We start from the raw sequence: 9,152 nt of genomic DNA on the forward strand, positions 1-9,152 counted from the left end.
ATGCTACAGATTGGGGTTTGCCTTTGCTGCCTTCATTGCTTTCTTTCACTCATGCTTGTGAGCGGTGTGGGGCGGGCCCCTTGGTGGTTGATCTCCCTCTCTCCTGGCAATCTCGGCTAGTGCCTATCTCTTAAGCGAAGATCTTTTATTCGCAAGTATCATAACAATCTTTGACTTGGCCCATTTATCTGTGAACTGAACATTGGGGGGATTGGGATACCTAGAGGGTCTCATCAGCCAACTTTTCTGGCTGGTCTCTATAGTGAATAAAGCAATCTCTATAGTTGTTAGCAATTATAGAGCGCATGAAGGCCATGATGTCCTTCCCTCGTGCATCCATCAAGATGCCTCCTGTCTGAGTGATGTCATAGAAGATCGTACCATCACCCTCTAGCACATCTGCATCATCTGAATCATCCCCGCTCCCACCATTACCCACCAAAAGCACTCTGCCATGCATCCCCCATCAGTCTCCTTGCTACTACGCCTGATGCCCTGTTGTGTCAAGCTAGTATGCTGGCCATTCGTAGCTAGAGAAGCAACTCTCGATTGCATGGGAGTATGCTGGCCACTCATAGTAGTTGGAGAAGCGACTCTCGACTCCACGGGAGTACGCCGATGGCTCTGCGAGATATAAGGGCCTCCTAACTGCACAGGGGGGGAGAAGGGGCTCGGCTCTGTAGCCTACTAGGCTATCTCGACTCCACTGGGGTAATCTCAACTGGTGTGGAATTGGGGTGGTTTGGAGTCGGTACTACCGACTCTTAGTGGGTGTTTAGAGTACCCGTCATGTATGTGTATAACTCCCCAAGAGTGAGAGGGTACCCCAAATTTTTATATAACTCTCGAAAGATGGCATCCCGAAGATCAGGTGAGGCTGAAGAGTTTCCTGTCCACATGATGAACCAAAGAAAAGAAAAGAATAAGATTACCATCGAGCATGCCCTCTTTCCATCATGCAAAAGAAAAAATAGAGTGACAGCCTGACATTGAGCAAGCATTTACATACTCCTACATTCTTTGAATTAGAATGCTAGAAGTTTGTATCTGCTTGCTTAATGTCCAGCTATTGAAGCTTCACGTGAGGAAAAAAAGAGAATGATTAAAGAGAGGAGAAAAGAGACAAAAAGAGAGGGGAAAAGAGAAGGAAAGAGAGAAGAAAAGAGAGGATAAGATAGGAAAAGAGAGGTAAATAGAGAGGAGAAAAAAGTGAGAAAAAGAGAGAATAAAAGAGATAAAAAGAGATTTAAAGGAGAAAAGAGAGAAAAAGAGAGAAAGTGAAAAGAGAAAAAGTGAGGATAAAAGAGAGAAAGAGAGAGAAGGAAAGACAGGAGAAAAGAGAGGAAAAGAGAGGAGAAAAAAGAGAGAAAAAGAGAGGAGATAAAAGAGAAAAAGAGAGGAGAAAAGAGACGAAAAAAGACAAAAAGAGAGAAAAAGAGAGAAAGTGAAAAGAGAAAAAGTGAGGATAAAAGAGAGAAAAAGAGAGAAAGAGAGGAGAAAATAGAGGAAAATAGAGCAGAAGAGAGGAGAAAAAAGCGAGAGAAAGAGAGGAGATAAGAGAGAGAAAGAGAGGAGAAAAGAGAGGAAAAGAGACGAAAAGAGAGGATAAAAGAGAGAAGGAAAAAGAGAGAAAAGGTGAGGATACAAGAGAGAAAAAGAGAGAAGGAAAGAGAGGAGAAAAGAGAGGAAAATAGAGGAAAAGAGAGGAGAAAAAAGAGAGGTGACTTGTGAATGGTCACTATATAGTGACACTGAGATAGTTTCCTAAAGCGACGTCGCTATATAGCGACACTTATTAGACTTGTAAATGGTCACTACATAGCAACACTTATTGGACTTGTGAATGGTCACTATATAGTGACACTGAGATAGTTTCCTATATCGACGTTTTACATAGAGTGTTTTTTCCCATACCGACTTTAAAAGATAGTTTTTCCAAATGACAATTTTTTTTTCCTTTTCATACATGTTTGGTCCTTTGAGAAAATAAAAGTACAAGAGCATGTACATCCAGCCTTTGAAGCTTATATATTCATGTCCAAGTTTGAGATGAAAAAAATCAATGAAGAGCATTTACATCAATGGCTGAGCCAAGTCTAACGTACCAAACAAGTCTATCTCTGACTCTATATCGAGTTGATCTCCTATATCATCATCGTACTCTAGCATTGTACGTTTACCTAAGACTTGATCATTTTCTTCAATAAAGTGTGATGATTCTTGATGATCGTCATCTTCTTCCTCAATATCATGATCTCCATCTTCCTCCCGTATGATGTCATTATGTGCATCTTCCTCTTGGCTCATATTGTGATCTTCATCTTCTTTGCTAGATCCATTCGGATCACTTGGATCCGACATTGGTAGTGGCATCTCCATATTCACATCTCTATCTTTAAAATTTTGCTTACTTCATGGTGCAACTTGGATCACGTACCACCATCTTGGATTAGAATGATCTGGATGAAAAACCACCTGTATTGAAGATGGGTGCCAAATGCCATCAATTATATATATGAAGTTATGCTTAAGTACATGTATCAATGGATCTTTAAAAATGAAATCTTCGATTAATTAAATAATTAGTATGCACCTACTCACAATGCTCAGGAAGAACAAAAGTATCACTTTCATCGGTCCAAAGTTTGGTGGAGTCTATTGCAAAAAAACCGCTACTATCTTTTCCCACTATCGCATGGGGACCGTTGTAAATCGTTCTAAACCATTTTACATCAAGAATGAAAATACTAAATCGTTTGAAATAAATTTCATAGATTTTGCATATGGTTCCACAATAATCTAACTGTGAGGAGAGAAGATTGGTATCCAAAGCACTTGCTCGGCTATCTTGTGTGAAGTTAGCCATGACTCCACAATCATACGTGACTCTCTTTGAATCGATGCATTCCACGCAAAAATGTCATTCATATGACCATAATGCACTGTACTTTTTGTACTGCAAAAGAGCATCATTAAAATGATGAAGATGCATCTATTGTATAGCGTATATTGCCACAAATAATTACTTAATTATGTCAAGAGGTAAGAAACTTACATGCATCATACATCGATGATAACTCTCGCTCGCGCTCGTTTATTATCTCTCCATCGTGTTTGGCTTTATGTAGAGCCAGTTTTAGCCAATCAAGTCATGTGAGTGGGGAGAAGGGCGAGATCCTGGGGATATGGTTGCGATCACCTGTACATTACTCTGAATCTCATCCTTGCATTTATTCTTTCTGCTTTGGCTGCTTCATACCTCTCAATCCACTTCTACATCTCCTTGCTATTGAGGATACAAAACTTATTGAATTTCTCCATTTTCTCTTTGCTCATCTTTCTTTCAATCCCTTTTCCTTGGGGAACCTCGCCAACAATGCAATCATCATCCTTATTATGCCAAGCTTGCGGCATATCGAGATCCATGAATGCAAGAAACTTCGTGATATATACTAATGACTCTTGCATAAGCCATCCCTCTACCATGCTTGCTTCTGGTCTTGCTCTTTATCTTACAAATCCCTTCAAATTTTTCATAAACCGCTCGAGAAAAAACATCCACCAACTATGAACGGTACCTGCAATGGCCACCTCATCAACTATGTGCACAAGCAAGTGCACTTGAGATGTCATAATGCTCGAGGGAAAGTGCTTCTTAAGCAAGCATACGGCTTCAATGGATTCCACCCTAGCCTTCTCGATGCTCGATATGGAGATCTCTTTTTGAGATATCCACCTATTTCACATGCCCATGTATGATATATTCATAATCAGTCTACAGATTGATTAGCTTAAATTGAAGAAAATGCAGTTAATGCAATTTGATAGTAAGCATACCTCACAATACTAGTGATCTTGAATATAGCATTTCTAACATCTTCTTGTAAGCACCCTTTTATTGTAATTGGGAGGGTGAACTATCAAAGCAACAAATAAGTCATATCAATAATATAACATAATCATAATTACACTAACGTATCACGATTATCGGTACACTAATCCTATAGCTTAGAATACCTATAAGACCTTGTGCCAATCATGGGACTTGAGCCCACTAAGCTTATTGTTCTTTGAAAATGCTCCTTTCAAGCAACGCATGTACCCTGTGGGTGTTTGAAAAGAGGCAATGTTCGCCTTGACCGCTGCCTCCTCTCTCATGGAGAGGATCCATGTTGCTTTTGGGAGGACAACTTTTCCCGAAGCACGCACTTGGGGCCACAAACGAGACATCCTATTCATAGCACACAAGTCTTCTCGCACTCCTCTCAAGTCTTTGGAACCAACCAAGTGTGCCCAAATAGTAGCCCCCACATTCTTGAAGATATGCATGGGGTCCAAGAGATGATTGATTTGTAACTGACCCCAATAAGGAAGCTCGTGAAAGATCGATAGCCTCTTCATACCACAAGGAGGTTCCTCTCCATTTGCCCTCCAAGCCTACATCGAGTCACTTGCCTTCAAATATGGTGGTGGTGGATCAAGCTGACCTCCATGCACGAGATGGTCCAACAGAAGGTATCGAGCAAGACCTTCATAAACATTTTTCCTCATATGTTTGGAGTATCATGCAAGCGATTTCAAACCCAGTCCACAAATAGGACAAGCATGGTACCCACTTATAGCAAGTCCTGCACGCATGCATGAATGTGTTAGTATAAGACATGCGTGCGAAAGAGAGTCATAAAAGCATAATCCTATATTATACATGTAAAGACACAACCACGTACTTGCGCACTCTCCATATCCTGGGTAGTCATGCATGGTCCACATCAAGATACCCCTGACAAAAATATCATTGTTATGTCTAGGAGCTCTGGAAATATCAAAGACCCGCACTCCTCTCCATAAGATTTGTAACTCCTCTATCAAAGGGGCCATGTACACTGCCATATTTTTGGCCTTGTACTTCCTTGGCACAAGTAGTGCAAGCATGAGGTGTCCCTTCTTTATTGTTAGCCATGGTGGGATATTGTAATTCACTAAGACTAAGATGTTGAGCATAAGCCAAAAGGATTCATGCTGTCCATAGCGAGCCCAAGATGTAAGTTGCGTGGCTCCCTTGCAAAGTTCGACTGATAATTGTCTATGTGCTTCCAAGTTGCACAATCTGCGAGAATCCTCAATGTGTCATCAGTGGACCGATGAGATGCATGCCAAGTCATCAACTCCGCTATGGATTTACATCGGAACATGTGCTGTATTCTTGCAATGATGGGAAAGTGTCTCAAGACCTTTACCGGTATCTGCTCACCCTACAAGTCATCTCTATATCGTTGTTTCCCACACTTTGGACAACTAGCCAAATCTCTATGCTCACGATGAAAGAGAATACAATCATTACGGCAAGCATGGATGGTATCATAATCCATACCTACCATTTTTAGCATCTTCTTCGCTTCATCTCATGATGCGGGCATGGTATTTGGTGCAAGCAACATCTTTAAGAGCAACCTATCACAATTCAAACATAATAGGCTTCGAATAATGATGATTCTCAAGCATACATGATGATTCTCACCTCTCTTTTTCCCTTTTCTTTCTCTTTTTCCCTCTTTCAAAGCAACAAAGAAGTCATGTCACTAATCCTATAGCTTAGAATACCTATAAGACATTGAGCAAGCTTAGAATCCTACGGCCTAACATTAAGCAAGCATTTACAAACTCTTGCATTCTTTGAATTAGGGTGACATAAGTCTGCATCTGTTTGCTCAATGGTAGGCTTATATTGAAGCTTCACATGGGGAAAAAGAGAAGAAAAGAGAGGAAAAGAGAGGAGAAAAAAGAGAGAAAAAGAGAGGAGAAAAAGAAGAAAAGAGAGGAGAAAAAAGACAAAAAAATAGAGGAGATAAGAGAGAAAAAGAGAGAGAGTAAAAAGAGAAAAAGTGGGGATAAAAGTGAGAAAAAAAGAGAAGGAAAGAGAGGAGAAAAGAGAGGAAAATAGAGGAAAAGAGAGGAGAAAAAAGAGAGAAAAAGAGAGGAGATAAGAGAGAAAAAGAGAGGAGAAAAGAGATGAAAAGAGATGAAAAGAGAGGATAAAAGAGAGAAGGATAAAAGAGAGTAACAATTCAAACATACATAGGCTTCGAATAATAATGACTCTCAAACATACATGATGATTCTCAAAACAAACAATATCCAAATAATGAGTCAAATTAATGCGAGAGCTAACCTCATTAAGGCTGAGACACTTGTGTCCGACCACCCATACTTTGCTTGCAGTTTCAAGATTGAGAGACAAGCCCATAGTTTAGACATCCTAGCACCCTCATACAACTGTGTTGATTGCAACTCTCACATATTGACCTTAGACTTTGACATCACGTGTACATGTGATGTAGTGCCCCTAAAAATAGAATCCATCGTGTCCACCGTACCCTCATCATCATCTGGCACATCCGGGAGACTATAGTCTTGCTCAAAGTGTGAAGGTATATGCGCACCCTCGCCACCCTCCTCATCCTGTCTCAAGATTTCGTGTGAATATAAGATCTTGTCTCAAGGTTTCGTGTCATAATGGTATCCAATATTAATCATGAACTCAAATAGCATTGACTTACCGATGATCCATCACCATGTGCAACACCAACGGTGGGTACTGGTTCAGGCTCCTCCATATACATCCACAAGTGGCACATGATAATACGATGTTGATGTTGTACTTCTCACTTGCAATGAGTGCAATGATAATACAACCTCTCTGTAAGCCACTTTGTGCTCTCGGGCATTGGCGCATCATCTGATGAGCTTCCACTCATCCCTTCCATCTGCACACTTCCAAAATCAAAACATTAGCTGCAAGGAAATCTATTAAAATCCAAAAAATAGCCACCCATGAGCTCCTTTTCTCTCTTCTGACAATAAGTGCCCTGAACCATCACTATATAGCGATGCTTTGCCCTGTTCCATCTCGCTATATAGTGATTCTTTGCCATGTTCCATCTCTATATAGCAACGCTTTTTGGATATAAACGTTGCTATATATCAATCGACCAGTGTCGCTATATAGCGATGCTGGGGGCTTACCGAAACCCCGCACGACGCCGTCTTTCACATATCTATTGCAAAAAAAGCAAAAATCTCTCCTCCCACCTTATATTTGACGACCTCACTTTCCTCCTCGCTATTCCCCACTCCTCACCCCTACCCAGACACTTGTGCTCCCCCTCCACCCTTCTCCCTCTCTGCTTGTGTGAAAGGAATTTTTTCAAGAAGGTGGGTCTCTTTAAGCAATGTAGATTCATTTTTTGTGAGATTTCATTTTGTGAGTGTTAAAGCATGTTTCTCCTTGTATTGCTAAGGCTATGTGCTAATTTTCATGCTTGATTTCCAGAGGTTAAGGACAAAAAACGAGATTTGGTGAAAGAAAGAAGACTCATCTCTTCTCTTTTCGGTATTTCTCTTCCTCCTCTTTCTCGTTGTTTAAAGGCTTCTCCAAACTCATCCAATCCCTTTGAAAAGTTACTTCTCCAAACTCCTCCTTCCTCTAACTAGTTATCTAAAAAAATGGATGTTTTTTTATAGGGCCAGTCCACGAAACATAGTTCAGGACTTTTCCAGGTAAGAAAGTGCTTCCTCTTTTTCCCTTTTGTTATTTTCGTTATTTGCATTGGCCTGCAGCCAATGCCTTAAGCGCTAGCTGTAGTGATGAGCGTAGGAACCCTCTCTTTTCCTCTCTTCTCTTATTCCCTCTTCTTCCCCTCTTTTCCTCTTTTCCTCTCTCTTTCCCCCCCTCTTTCCCTCATATGCTCATGCATAAGAATAAGCATAATCCTTCTCTCTTTTTCTCTTATGCATATGTTTTTCCTTCTCTTATGCTTATGCTCTTTTCCCCTCTTCTTTTTCCCTTCTTTTGATCTCTTTTCCCCTCTTCCTTCTCTTATTTTCCACTCTCTTTTTTCCTCCCTTTTTCTCCTCTTTTCATAAGCATATGTATTGAGAAAAAGAAAGAAAGCATATACTTATGCTTATGCATGAGCATATAACCATAAGAGAAAATTTTCTCTTATGCTTATATGCTCATGCATAAGCAAAAGCATATACTTTCTTTCTTTTTCTCTTATGCTTATGCTCTTTTTCCCTCTTCCTTCTCTTATGCTTATGCTCTTTTCCTCTCTTCTTTTTCCCCTCTTTCGATCTCTTTTCCCCTCTTCCTTGTCTTCTTTTTCCCTCTTCTTTTTCCTCTCTTTTAATCTCTTTTCCCCTCTTCCTTCTCTTATGCTTATGCTCTTTTCCCCTCTTCTTTGTTCCTCTCTTTCAATCTCTTTTCCCCTCTTCCTTCTCTTATGCTTATGCTCTTTTTCTCTCTTCTTTTTTCCCTCTTTCAATGTCTTTTCCCCTCTTCCTTCTCTTCTTTTCCCCTCTTCTTTTTCCCCTCTTTCAATCTCTTTTTCCACTCTTTCAATCTCTTTTCCCCTCTTTCAAACATATGCTTTCTCTCTTTTTCTCTTATGCATATGTTTTTCTTCTCTTATGCTTATGCTTATGCATGAGCATATGTCTCCTTCTTCTTCTCCTTCTCCTTCTCCTTTCCTTCTCTTCTTTTTCCCTCTCTTTTTCTCTTCTTTTCATAAGCATATGCCTCTGCCTATGCCTATGCTTATGTTTATGCTTATGTATGAACATATGCTCATATGCTTATGCATAAGCATAAGCATATGCTTTCTCTCTTTTTCTCTTATGCATATGCTTTCTCTCTTTTCTCTCTTATGCATATTTGGTTCTTTTTCCCTCTTTCAATCTCTTTTCCCCTTTTCTTTCTCTTCTTTTCCCCTCTCCTTCTCTTATGCTTCTCTTATGCTTCTCCTTCACTTATGCATATGCTTTCCACTTCTTACCCGCTCTTGTTTTTTGTTTTTTGTTTTCGTGTTTGTTTCTACATTTGTCCAATCCCCCCAAATTAGACATGGGATCACATCGCAGGTCTGACGAGTATGGAAACCCTCGTAGGACGAGGCATCATGATCTCTATTCTGCAGAGGACTTTGATTAGGCGACACCTCAGGGGCCTTCCCCTGCGACCCCTGGCCTAACTCCCCTCGGATGCAGCACTACGACTACCCCTCGGGGAACTCCTTTGCTAGCAGCCCATGGCTTTGTCGGGAGTCCCGATGAGTTTGTCGCACAGATGACCGATGCAGAGGTAGTGAGATCCT

The sequence above is a fragment of the Dipteris shenzhenensis genome, chromosome 16 (genome assembly GCF_047967505.1).
Source record: "Dipteris shenzhenensis isolate YYH24624 ecotype China chromosome 16, Dip_SZ_1.0, whole genome shotgun sequence".
Lineage (NCBI taxonomy): Eukaryota > Viridiplantae > Streptophyta > Polypodiopsida > Gleicheniales > Dipteridaceae > Dipteris > Dipteris shenzhenensis.